This window comes from Panthera uncia, chromosome B4 (assembly GCF_023721935.1).
Source record: "Panthera uncia isolate 11264 chromosome B4, Puncia_PCG_1.0, whole genome shotgun sequence".
In the NCBI taxonomy this organism is placed as follows: Eukaryota; Metazoa; Chordata; class Mammalia; order Carnivora; family Felidae; genus Panthera; species Panthera uncia.
The window spans coordinates 40,257,938-40,272,239 of record NC_064809.1 but is presented as its reverse complement, the minus strand read 5'-3'; the positions used below and the strand labels follow the sequence as shown (position 1 = coordinate 40,272,239).

The following is a 14,302-nucleotide window of genomic DNA, read 5'->3' as shown; positions in this document are numbered from 1 at the left end:
TTGTCCCTGAGATGGGAAGATTATCCTGCACTATCCAGGTGGACCCATTACAACAGCAAGGGTCCTTATAAGTGGAAGAGGGAGGCAGAAGAGAGAATCAGAGGGGTGGCAGCAGGAGAAGGAGTCAGCCTGTTATTGCTGAGTTTGAAGATGGAAGAAGAGGGTCATGGGCTATGGAATGTGGAAGGCCTCCAGAAACTAGAAAGACCAAGGAAACTGATTCTCTCTGGAGCCCCCAGGGAGAATCGGGGAGCAATGCAGCCTGTTGATGCTTTGATTCATTTCCAACTTCTGACCTACAGAGCTCTGATAGTAAATTTGGATTCTTTTCAGCTAATCCAGTTTGTGGTAATTTGTTAGGGCAGCCATAGAAAACTAATACATATAGATCCTCTGGTTTGGGATTTAGTCTGTGGTCTAGGATGTAGCTATAAATGTCCCCATATGCACTAGAAAAAAAAAAGTATATTTCTAATTCAGTGGTCTCCAAACTTTTTGATTTTGTACTTCATCGATCAAATGATTTTGATCATGTATCCCCAAATGTATGCAATATTTTAAAGCAAATTATGATCATTATTCAAATACAAATTCTATGTAAGTATATGGACATTAAAAAAGATGGGACAAAATGGCATAAGTCACATATAAAAATACAAAAATGATGAGGTAAAGTTGGGGATAACAATATTTAAAGATAATATATTTACTTATTTACAACATGAAGGATCCTTTTGCTTTCATTAACATAATATATAATGACATTTTATACAGTATAACAATATACTAGTAATAATATATTTAGTAAAAGCAATATGATTTAATATGCTTTATTATTTTCACAAAATATTGCTTCAACACTTTATATATAGCGACCAGTGGATCTGGGTCTAAGTTCAAATATTTGGTTTTAATGACTGATTTAGATGAAAAAGGCGCTCTAGGTTGGGTGTGTTTTCTTTTAATGTTTATTTTGTTTTGAGAGAGAGAGAGAGAGAGCATAAGTGGGGAAGGGGCAGAGAGAGAGGGAGACAGAGGATCCAAAGTGGGCTCTTGTGCTGACAGCAGAGAGCCTGATTCGGGGCTTGAACTCATGAACTGTGAGATCTTGACCTGAGCTGAAGTCAGATGCTCAACCAACTGAGCCACCCAGGTGCCCCAGTTGGGTGCGCTTTCTAATTTTGAATCACTGGCCTATCTTCAGCAACACTTTTTCTGTTGGGATACTTGGTGGCCCAGGTTGAGGGCATGTCCCTTCAAGGTGGTTTTGCAGGTGATTTTATCAGACATTCTAGGGAATAGTACTCACCAGAGACCAATTTATATGTTATTTTCTCAGAGGCAGAGGGGGTTTCTCAATCATGATCATATAAATTTGAACCCTCGACCTAGGTGATCACAGGCTTATAGTTGCAGATTTTCAAGATAATTTTTTCTCCACCCAAAAGGAAGACAGACAGAGGCAGGCAAGCTTCCTTGTGGAGGCTCTGTGTTATAGAGTGGGTCTTTCTAGATTTTTATTAAAGGTTTCTAGCTTTATGTGGGAGTGTGTCTTTTCCAATTTGGCCCTTGTGGGAGTATTTACAACCGTGTAAATGAGTAAATGCCACTACAAGCCAAGGACTCTCTGTCCCAGAGAGTCAGCTGCTAAACATTTACCATCACATCATTTCTGCTGGCTCACTAGAGCCGGGCCCAGTAATTGTCTTTGGTCCTTTTTGTTTTTGAATCCAGAGTTATTTCCTGTCTGGACCCTAGATTAGAACTACTCCTGGCAAGCCTTTATCTTCCTACTGCAACCAGCTTAGGATCCCAAACCAGCAGAGCTGGATGGAAGGTTTTTGATCCTCCGGGTATATCTACTCATCTTACGGATGTCAGAACCACTGGCCAACGAGGTGAAATAATTTGCTCTTTGTGGCGAAGTTGAGAGAGAGCCTAGGTCTCTTGAGTTCCAGTCCACTGCTAACTCTAGCACTTACAGAGCCAGACACATATTTGGTGCGTGATGCATGTGCTGGATTGAATGAATGCTTGACAATACCTTCTGGACTCAGCCTGCAGACATGTCTGGGTTGCTCTTCCCGTTCCTTTCTGCTTCCTATCTCACAGAGATTGTTCCCTGCTCTTCCGCTTTATGAAGCCATCCCAACTTCTCTTTCCTTTTCTTTTTCTAAATGGAAATTTCATTACACAAGGAATACCTTCCTATGTCTCTTTCTAGAAAATTAAGCAAGTAAAACCCATTCATTCTACCAGTAGTTATATGCACTAACAATTCTCACACATGTGCCGCAGGACACAGGTGCAAGAAGGTTCAAACACTACTGTTTGTAACAGCAAACACAAAGAAAAAGAAAAAGAGAACCCATAGGTCCATAAATGGTAGATTGAACAATAAAGTGTAGCATGTTCACCCAGTGGAATACTCACCGAGTGGAACACTTAGGAGAAATGAAAATATCACTAATGCGGATGAGTCTCAAAGACACAATATCGCACAACCATGTGAATGTACTTAATGCCACTGAATTGTGTGCCTAAAACCCAGCTAAAATCGTAAAATTTATGTTATGCAATTTTACCACAATAAAAAATATATAAGCAAGCAAATAACACTATACTATTGAGCAATATTGAGGGAAGAAGGCAGGCCACAGAAAAGTACATGAGTAACATTCCATATATAAAAAGTACACAAACAGGCAAAACTAAACAGTTTGCTGTTCAGGGATACACACATAGATGGTAGAACTGGAAAGAGAAGTTAAGGGAGTGATGGACACAGCCCAGAGCTGGTCCCACCTGTTGGGGAAGGAAGGGTATGATCAGGAAGCTTCTGAGGTTCCGCTAATATTACAATCTTAGCATAGGTTTTCAATATTGTTAAAACTGGATAGTATCTTGTATATTGGATATAGTTCACAATGAAAAGAGTTAAAAATATAAATTATATAAAGGTATTTATATAAATGTATAAATAAAATGTCTGATAAAATAAACTGCAAAGCTACTTTAAGGGGACATGCCCTCAACCTAGTCCACCAAGTGTTCCAACAGAAAAAGCCTTGTGGAAAATGGACTCATGATTCAAAGAAAACACACCTGAAGCAGTTTGACCTTCGTCTAACTCAATCATTAAAACCAAATATTCGGGGCCAACCTGGGAGGCTCAGTCAGTTGAGCATCTGTCTTCAGCTCAGGTCATGATCTCAGGTTTGTGAGTTTGAGCCCCACATCGGGCTCACTGCCGTCAGCCTGTCAGCGCAGGGACTGCTTCAGATCCTCTGTCCCCCTCTCTCTTCCCCTCCCCTGCTTGTGCTCTCCCAAAAAATAAATATTAAAAATACCTCAAAACAACCAAATATTTGAACTTAGATTCAGATCTACCAATCACTATATATAAAGTATTGAAGCAAGAGTTTGTAAAAATGAGACACACTAAAACAGTGTTCTTACTAAATATTTCTGAATATACTTATGTTGTATAAAATTTTGTTATATATTACTATTTTAGTGGGAGCAAAAAGATCTTTTATGTTGTAAATAAGTAAAAATAACGTTATATTTGTTTTCCGCAACTTTATCTCCTTTTGTATTTAAAAAATTAGAAGTGAAAATGGAAAAAACAAATGGAACAATTCTAGATAAGCCTCAAAATCCCTTTGATCAGTTTTCTCCTCCAGCCTTCGTTCTCTCTCTGCCTCCTCAGAGGTATCACTGTTTCAAATTAGCAACTATTCTTCCAGAACTTTTTCTAAACAAACAAATAAATTATATGTGTATGTGTTTTATTATTTTAGGAATGTTCATGACCAAAAATGAGGGAAGATCCCTTTCTCTTGTTACTCTGTATGGTAATAAACAGGTTCTTTTTTTAATTTTTATTTTTAAATGTTATTTGTTATTTTTTTATTAAAAAATTTTTAAGCGTTTGTTTATTTTTTGAGAGGCAGAGAGAGAGCACTAGCGGGGGAGGGCAGAGAGAGAAGGAGACACAGAATCCAAAGTAGGCTCCAGGCTCTGAGCTGTTAGCACAGAGCCCGACGTGGGCCTGGAACCCCGGGAACTGTGAGATCATGACCTAAGCCCAAGTCGGTCACTTAACTGAGTGACCCAGATGCCCCCCCTTAAAAAAATTTTTTTTTAACGTTTAAATGCTCATTTATTTTTGAGGTAGTGTGCACACGAGCAGGGGATGGTCAGAGAGAGAAGGGGACAGAGGAGCCGAATCCTGCTCTGTGCTGATAGCAGCAAGCCAGATGTGGGGCTCAAACTCATGAAACCATAAGATCATGGCCAGAGTCGAAGTGAGACGCTTAACGGACTGAACCACCCAGGTGGCTCTTTTTATACAGCAGAGAATGGAAGAGCATAACCTCTGCAGACAGACATCTGTCAGCAAAAAATCAGGTGGATCTTTCTAGCAAAGTCTTTTGTTTTTTCTTTGCTTTTCTATTTTTTTAGTCCCTTTTCTTAAAATTTATTTTAATGTGTATTTACTTTTGAGAGAGAGAGAGAGAGCAAGCAGGGGAGGGGCAGAGAGAGAGGAGACACAGAATCCGAAGCACGTTCCAGGCTCTGAACTGTTATCATGGATCCCAATGTGGGGCTCCAACTCATGAACTATGAGATCATGACCCAAGCCAAAGTTGGACGCTCAACCGACTGAGCCACCGAGGTGCCCCTAGTACCCTTTATTTTCTATTTAAATATTATTAAGTGATAATCAAAGATTTCTTACTCTGATCCCAGTCCCTCTCCTACTGAGGACCCTCTCCTTGAATTTGTCAGAGCAGGGAAGATCCCTTGTCTCCCAGGAGGTGGGTGAAAAGCCTCACATGTAGCAGGTGGTCATTACTTCTCCCTAGCAAGGTCTTACGCCCCTCTTTCATACCTGAGATAATTGACAGTGAGGACACCTGATTTTAACTTTTCCTTTCTTATTTGGGGCATGGCAGTTTACCTCTTTTCTCTAAAGTAAATATTACACAAACCGGCAGCAATTCTCCTAATACAGAATAAGATATAAAGCCTGAGGAACAAATCATCCATTGGTTTTCGCCACTTATTAGAAAATTATCTCATGGGGGACACCTGGCTGGCTCAGTTGGAAGAGTGTGCGTGACTCTTGATCTCAGGGCTGTGAGTTCGAGCTCCACACTGGGTGTAGAGATTACTTAATACGTAAAACTTAACAAAAGAGGCTAAAAAAAAAATTCCCCAAAACAAAAAACAAAGCAAACAACAAAAAAATTATCTCTTGGAAGTGAAACAGCCCCAAGCCTGGCGATTTTACGCTCTTCATGTGTTGCTTTTAAAGCTCATCTTTGTCCAGATGAAGAAAAGATTCTTTTTTTTTTTTTTATGTTTATTTACTCCTTTATTTAGGCTACGCACTGAGCGGAGACCAACGAGGGGCTCAATCTCATGATTGTGAGATCAAGACCTGAGCTGAAATCAAGAATTGGGCACTTAACCGATTGAGCCACGCAGGCGCCTGGGTAAAGGATTCTTACTTGGCCTAGCATCTTAGCCTGCCCCTCAGAAATCTCCAAGGGCTTCCGCACACTGGTGTTTTGGGTTTTGTTTTCTCATAAGTGATATATATCATTCTAGAATTTGCTTTTTAAATCCAATAACATAGCTTGGAGATCATTTTATGATATAGAGCTACTCATTTTGTTAAATAGACAATGGATGTACATAGGGTTTTTAGCCATTCTCCTGTTCATGAACACTCCCCCGCCCAAAACATTTCATTATAACAAATGGTGTTGTATAAACATTTCATACCTCCCTGTGCATGTGGGAGTGTGTCTTCAGAATAAATACTGGGCATTGGAATCGCTGAGTCATAGGGTATGAATATTTTTCACTTTAATAGATACTGGCAAGTTGCCCTCCAAAGTGGCTCTACCAACTCACACACCCACCAGCAGTGGAATGAGAACACGTATTTCCTCATATCCTGCCAAATTTCATATTAGCAAACCATTTCTGACAATCTAATTGGGGGAAAATGCTGTCTCATTGTTGTCTCCGTGTATGTTCTTTTGATTGCCAGTGAGGTCAAATGTCTTCCACAATTATTGGCCGCTTGTATCTCCTCTTTTGTGATGTCTTTATCCTTGTGACGCCACCAGTGTTCTAAAGTCCACTCTTGGCTCTTCTCTACAAAATCCTCTGCTTTGTGACCCAACCTTCAGGGCCTCTGCCAATCCCGTGGATCCCTTCAGATGTTCGCCATCTCCCTAGGAGCTGAGAGAAGCCACCTGGTGGCAGGGGAAGTCATTCTTGTCCCCCCACCTTAACAAGCCTCAGGATACTTCAGATCTGCTCAAAGGTGGTATTTCTTAGCTCAGGTATTTCTAAGCTGAATGTTGGGACTTGGCTGACCTTTATTTAGACTCCTCTGTTTCAGCACCAGATGCCTTCCTAAGATCTATACTGACCTCGAGCCCAGACTGAAGGACTCCTTGGTGCATGTTGACTCTTTTTAAGTTGAGATAAAATTAAACATTTTAATCATTTTATAACGGGGTGCCTGGATGACTCAGTCGGTTAAGTGTCCAACTCTTGATTTTTGTTTCAGGTCATGATCTCACAGTTGTGGGGTTGAGCCTGGTGTCAGGCTCCGTGCTGGGTGTGAAGCCTGCTTAAGATTCTATCTCTCTCTCTGTCTCAAAAAAAAAAAAAAAAAAAGTTCAACCATTTTATATGTGCAATTCAGTTGTGTTTAGGATTTTCACAAAGTTGGGCAAATAGCACCACTATCTAATTCGAGAACATTCCCATCTCTCCTAAAAGAAACCCCATATTCATTAACAGTTAGTCCCACTTGTTCCCTCCCCTCTCTGCCCTCCTCCACCCCCCCAAACCATTTTCTGTGTCTATAGATTTGCCTATTCTCACCATTTCATGTAAATGGAGTCATATAATATGGGGTCATTTTTATGTGGCTTCTTTCACTTTAGCATCATATCTTCAAATTTTATCTATGCTGTAGCATGTAACATCAGTACTCATTCCTTTTTATGGCTGAATAATATTCCATTGATGGATATACCACATTTTGTCTATCCATTTATCAGTTGGTGGACATTTGGGTTTTTTCCACTTTTTGACTATTATGAGTAATGCTGCTATCAACATTCATGTTGACACAAGTACAACATGTACAAGTTTTGTGTGAAGATATGTTGGGTATATACCTATGATTGGAATTGCTGGGTCATATAGTAACTCTATGTTTAACTTCTTAAGGAACTGACAAACTAACTGTTTTCCATAGCAACGGAACCATTCTGCATTCTTATCGATGGTATATGAAGATTTTCGTTTCTCTACATGCTTACCAACACATGTTAATTTCCATTAAAAAATTAGAGCTACCCCATTTAGAATGAAGGGGTATCTCATTATAGTTTTGATATGCATATCCCTAAGACTAATGGTACTTAGCATTTTTTCATGTGCTTACGGACCATTTGTACATCTTCTTTGAGAAATGTCTATTCCTTTGTTCATGTTTAAATTGGATTATTTGTTGAGTTGTAAGAGATTCTTTATATACTCTGGATACTAGACCCTTATTTGATATATGATTTGCAAATGTCTTCTCCATTTGATGGATTATTTTTTCACTTTCTTGGTAGTATCCTTGATACATAAAAGTTTTTAACTTTGATAAAGTCCAATTTCTTGTGTTGGCATTTTTTTCTTATGATTTTGGTGTCATATGAAATTGTTGTCTAATCCAAGGTCAAGCAGATTTATATCTGTTTCTTTCTAACATTTTTATGGTTTTAGCTCTTACATTTATTTTTTTGATTGATTTTGAGTTATTTTTTTGTATGCACTTTGAGGTAGGGGTCTGACTTCATTCTTTTGCCTGTGGATATACATTGTCCCAGCACTATTTGTTGAAAAGGCATTTCTGTTCACATTGAATAGTCTTGGCATCTTTGTTAAAATCAATTGGCTATAGATACATGGGTTGACTTCTTGAATTGATTCTATTGATCTATATGTCTGTCTTTATGTCAGTACCACACTGTTTTAACTACTGTAGCTTTGTAGTAATTTTTGAAATCAGAAAGTGTGAGTCCTCTGACTTCTTTTTCAAGATAATTTTGGTAATTTGGTGTTTCTTGCATTTCCATACGAATTTTAGGATTAGCTTGTGCCTATTTCTGCAAAACAAGGCAGTTGAAATTTTTATAGGGGTTGGATTGGATCTGTACATTAATTTGGGGGAGTATTGTCATCCTAATACTAATAAGTCTTCTAATCCATGAACACAAGGTATCTTTTCTTTTATTTAGGTCTCTTTTACTGTCTCTCAACATTTCGTAGTTTTCAGTGTACAAGCCTTACACTTTCTCTGTTAAGTTTATTCCTAAGTATTTTATTCTTTTTCGTGCTTTTGTAAATGAAATTTTTGTCTTAGTTTCATTTTCTAATTGTTCATTGCTCGTGAAGCATGTTGGCTTTTGAGAGAGGCAGTGGTTTTCCCCACAGAGTTGGAAAGGGATGCCTTGTGCCGTAGGCGTGTTGCTATCACACCCTGTGGGCCATTGCTTGGGCTTACTTGGAACTTATCTGAAGTCACAGATGGAGAGTTTGATTCAGTGATGCAAAAGGGAAATATATCTGACTCATCTTCCCCATACCCCCTCTGCTTCTGAAGGCTTCCTCAACTGGGAGAGGAAGAGAGTGGGTTGGTGGCCAGGGCTTCCCCTTCTCTTACAGCTGCTTCTCCTGACCCTCTTCACCTTCATGGTTTTAAGGGCACCGCTGAAGTTATTCCTGAAGAGCAAGGGCTGTGACAACCTTCTCTCTCACCTGCAAATTGGGCCAGAATCTTTCCTCCTTTGGTGAGCATCTTGTCCATAGAGGAATGTTAAGGATGATAGGCACAGGCAGAGTCCTGGAGGTTGGGAGGGGATGGGTCAGAGGAATCTAGGGAGGGGGTATAAGGATCAACCAGATGGTAAAAATTTGACAAGTGGAGGACCAGTCAAGGTAGATCTGTGCTGCCTAGGCTATGTCCAAGGCCATTTCTCTTCTCGATCACTTGTTAGCTGGGCCAGTGACTCAAGTTGTGAGTCTGTTTCCACTGTAACATGAGGATGCTGATGCTTGCCTCACAGGGTAGATGTGAGCGGTCAAGTGTGGTAACATGGGGACACACCCTGCCGAGGGCTTGACACAGAAGGTGTTAGTAAATACTTCTGGGAGTAGGAGTTGATCATCAAACTCTTTTCCTTCTAGGGGTTGGGGCAATGTGAGAGCTCAGGATTCCTGAAGTGTCACAGAGCTAATAATGGAAGGGAAAGGGTGGAGAAATCCTTCAGGAAGAGATATAAGGAAGGCCTATGGGACAAATTTCTCCTTTACTAGAGCTCAGAGTTAGCAATGGGAGCTTTAGGATGGGCAATGTGGAGGATTCTGGGGCTGAGAAGACCCCATTACATTTCATGCCATAGAAATGGGACAGGCTGGCTAGGGACAGTTGCAAGAAGTAAGATGTCGCAAGTTTATATGTTTTATATTTGAGAGCATAGAAAAATAGGCTATGCATAGTTACTAGAATTTTAAACAAATATTAGTTTATTAAAGTAATCAATGTCAAAATCTAATTTTCTTATGCTTTTTAAGTTTGAATTACAGTTTTTATTATTCTATTTTGAATCTAAATAAATTTGAAAATCTTACTTATTGCTTTTCTTTAATTGCAGCCTATAGATTTTGTTTGATTATTTATAATATAGTAAAACAAAGACAACGATCTTCACTTTTGGGAGCATGTTTTTAAAAAAAAAATTTTTTTTTTTAACGTTTATTTATTTTTGAGACAGGGAGAGACAGCAGGAACAGGGGAGGGTCAGAGAGAGAGGGAGACACAGAATCCGAAACAGGCTCCAGGCTCTGAGCTGTCAGCACAGAGCCCGACGCGGGGCTCGAACTCACGGACCGTGAGATCATGACCCGAGCCGAAGTCGGACGCCCAACCGACTGAGCCACCCAGGCGCCCCATGGGAGCACGTTTTTATTGTGGTAAAGTACACATAACAAAATTCACCATCTTAACCATTAAGTATACAGTTCAGTGGTATTAAATACATTTACATTGTTGTGCAACTATTACCATCTATTATCATCTTTATAACCTTTTTCATCTTTTAAAACTGTAACTCTATATCCATTAAACAAAAGCTCTCCATTCTCCCTTACTCCCAACCCTTGGCAACCACCATTCTACTTTTTGTCTTTATAATTTTGTCTATTCTAAGTACCTCATGTAAGTGGAATCATACAGTATTTGTCTTTTTGTGACCATATGACTTTCAGTATATTTTTCTTTTATTACCTATGCCTTTGATGTCATATCTAAGAAATCATTGCCAAACCAGTGTTGTGAAGCTTTCTTCCTGTGTTTTCTTTGAAGATTTTTATTGTTTTAGGTCTTACATGTAGGTCCTTGATCCATTTTGAGTTAACAGGTGAGGGTCTAACTTTGTTCTTTTGCATGTGGACATCCAGTTTTCCCTGCACCATTTGTAGAAAAGACTGTTCTCTCCCCATTGAATGGTCTTGGCACCCTTGTCAAAATCATTTGAAAAAAAAAAAAAACGTATGTACAAAGGTTTATTTCTGAGCTGTCTATTCTGTTCCATTGGTCTATGTTTGTCTTTATGCCAATACCACACTGTTTTGATTACTTTAGCTTTGTAGTAAGTTTTGAAATCAGCAAGTGTGAGTTCTCCAGTTTGTTCTTTTTCAAGATTGTTTTTGCTATTTGGGTCTCGAGATTTCATATATATTTTAGTGTAGGTTTTCCTATTTCTGCAAAAAATATCATTGGGATTTTGATAGGGATTCCATTGAATCTATAGATCACCTTGTGTAATATTGATATTTTAACAATATTAAGTCATCCAATCCACAAACATGGAATGTGTTTTCGTTTATTTATGTCTTTAATTTCTTTCAGCAATGTTTTGTAGTTTTTATTGTACAAGTCTTTTACCTCCTTGGTTAAGTTAATTCCTTAGTATTTTATTCTTTTTGAAGCTATTGTAAATTAAATAGGTTTTGTAACTTGGTTTTTTAGATTGGTCATCATTTGTGCATAGAAATGCAAGTGGTTTTTGTGTGTTGACTTTGTATCCTGCTACTTTACTGAGTTCATTAGTTTTAACAACTTTGTGTGTATGTAATTTTTAGGGTTGTCTACATATAAGATCATGTCATCTGCAAACAAAGATGATTTTACTTCTTTTTTCCAATTTGGATACTGTTTATTTCTTTTTCTTGCCTAATTGCTCTGGCTAAAACTTCCAGTACTGTGTGGAATATAAGTGGTGAAAGTGGCATTCTTTAGGTAATTTCTTATTGTAGAGGACAAACTTTGAGTCACCATTGAGTATGGTATTTTTGTGGGCTTTTCATATATGGACTTTATTACATTGAGGTAGTTCCTTTCTATTCTTTTTTTTTGGGGAGGGTATTTTTATCATGAAAGTGTGTTGATTTTTGTCAAATGTTTCTTCTGTATTAATTGAGATGATCATGTGTCTTTTTTCCCTCTTCATTCTGTTGATGTGTGGCATATTACATTGACTGATTTTCATATGTTGAATCAACTTTGCATTCTAGGAATAAATCTCACCTAGAAGATTATGGTGTATCTGAAGATTAAGATTGGTGTATGGTGTATCTGAAGATTAAGAAGATTAAGGTGTATACACCTTATGGTGTATCACCTAGAAGATTATGGTGTATGGTAAGATTATATCATGGTGTATAATCCTTTTTGTTAAAGTTTATTTATTCATTTATTTTGAGAGAGAGAGAGAGAAAGAGAAAGACAGAGGGAAGGAGAGAGAGAATCCCAATCAGGCTCTCTGCTGTCAGTGCAGACCCTTACATGGGGTTTGACCTCATAAACTGTGAGATCATGACCTGAGCCTAAATCAAGAGTTGGATGTTCAGCCAACTGAGCCACCCAGGTGCCCTTATAATCCTTTTAATATACTGAATTTTATTTGCTAGCATTTTGTTGAGAATTTTTTTTTTTTTTTGCATCAGTGTTCATAAGGGATATTGGTCTGTAGTTATCTTTTCTTGTAATGTCTTTGGCTTTGGTGTCTGGGTAATATTGGCCTCATCGAATGAGTTAAGAAGTGTTTCCTCATTAGGGCACCTGGCTGGCTCAGTCAGTAGAGCATGTGACTCTGGATCTTGGAGTTGTGAGTTCCAGCCCTACATTGGGTGTAGAGATTACACCCAAAATAAATCTTAAAAAAATAAAATCTTTAAAAAAACCCAAAAAACAAGTCGTCTTCCCTCCTCTTAAATTAAAAAAAAAAATTGAGAAAGATTGGTATTAATTCTTCTTTAAATGTTTGGTAAAATTAATCAGTGAAGTCACCAGGTTCAGGGCTTTTCTTCATTGGGAGATTTTTTTTTAAGATTTTATTTTCAAGCAATCTCTACACCGAATGTGGGGCTTGAACTCACAACCTCAAGATCAAGAGTTGCACACTCTACCAACTAAGCCAGCCTGGTGCCCTGTTGGGAGATTTTTGACTACAGATTCAATCTTCTTACTAGTTATAGGTCTATTCAGATATTCTAGTTTTGGATATGTCTTGCGTTTCTAAGAATTTGTTCCTTTCATCTAGGTAATCCAACTTGTTAGTGTACAATTGTTCATAGTACTCTCTTTTTTTTTTTAATTTTTTTTTAACGTTTATTTATTTTTGAGACAGAGAGAGACAGAGCATGAACGGGGGAGGGGCAGAGAGAGAGGGAGACACAGAATCGGAAGCAGGCTCCAGGCTCTGAGCCATCAGCCCAGAGCCTGACGTGGGGCTCGAACTCACGGACCGTGAGATCGTGACCTGAGCTGAAGTCGGACGCTTAACCGACTGAGCCACCCAGGCGCCCCCATAGTACTCTCTTATAAGCCTTTTTCCCCTGTCAAATAGGTAGTAATGCTCCACTTTCATTTCTGATTTTAGTAGTTGAGTTTTCTGTCTTTTTCTTGTAGTCCATCTAACTAAATGTTTGTCAATTTTGTTGGTCTTTTTGAAAAAACCAAGTTTTGGTTTCATTGATTTTCTCTATTGTTTTTCTATTTCCTATTTAGTTTATCTCTGCTCTAATCTTTGTTATTTCCTCCCTTTTGCTAGCTTTGGGTTTAGTTTGTTCTTTTTTTTTTTTTTTAAGTTTATTTACTTATTTTGAGAGAAAGAAAGAGACAGAGAGAACAGGGGAGGGGCAGAGAGAGAATCTCAAGCAGGTTCCACACTGTCAGCACAAACCGTGAGATCATGATCTGAGCCGAAATCAAGAGTTGGACGCTTAACTGACTGAGCCATCCAGGTGCCCCTGTTCCCCTTTTTCTAGTTACTTAAGTTGTAAAGTTGGGTTGTTGATTTCAGATTTTTCTTATTTTCTTATTTAAAAAAATTTTAAATGTTTTATTTTATTTTTTGAGAGACAGAGTGTGAGCAAGGGAGGGGCAGAGAGAGAGGGAGACAGAATCTGAAGCAGGTTCAAAGCTCTGAGCTGTCAGCACAGAGCCCAATGTGGGGCTCGAACCTGCAAATGCAAGATCATGACCTGAGCCAAAGTCGGATGCTCAACTGACTGAGCCACTCAGGCACCCCATCTTATTTTCTTTTTAATGTGAGGATTTACAGCTATAAATTTACCCCATAGTACCACATTCATTGCATCCCCCAAGTTTTGGTATGAACCTTTTGGCTAGAACCACCATCTTCTGGTAATTTGCCAGAATGACCAAAACAAAGAGAAAGAGGAGGCACCTGCTATACGTTCTCTAGGCCTTTTAGAAAACAGAGTTGTTCCTTTGGCCACAAGCATGTGAATCTACAAGAAAGGTGATATTGTAGACATCAAGGGAACGGGTACTATTCAAAAGGGAATGCCCCACGGATGTTACCATGGCAAACTGGAAGAGTCTACAATGTTGCCCAGCATGCTGTTGGCATTGTTGTGAACAAACATGCTAAGGGTGTGATTCTTGCCATGAGAATTTTAATCTACGTGTTGAGCTTAAATATTAAGCACTCTAAGAGCTGAGATAGCTTCCTGAAGCATGTGAAGGAAAATGATTAGAAAAGGAAGGAAGTCAAAGAGAAACGTACTTGGGTTCAACTGAAGTACCAGCCTGCTCCACCCAGAGAAGCACACTTAGCTGCTGGAACCCATTACCTATGAATTCATGGCATGATATATATATATATATATATATATATATATATAT

General features: G+C 38.7%; 1 long non-coding RNA gene across 2 annotated transcripts in view; it reads left to right on the top strand.

Annotated features, from left to right (window-relative positions):
- Positions 1-6,047: 6,047 nt before the first annotated feature.
- LOC125918776 (uncharacterized) overlaps positions 6,048-14,302 on the top strand; it is a 27,880-nt gene continuing 19,625 nt past the window's right edge. Inside the window, exons 1-2 of one of the 2 annotated variants that reach the window (XR_007456581.1) lie at positions 6,048-6,346; positions 11,665-11,791. This is a non-coding gene — a long non-coding RNA (uncharacterized LOC125918776). Of the gene's footprint in view, positions 6,347-8,177; positions 8,880-11,664; positions 11,792-14,302 lie in introns of those variants that run through there. The other variant, XR_007456583.1, reaches the window with a different exon arrangement.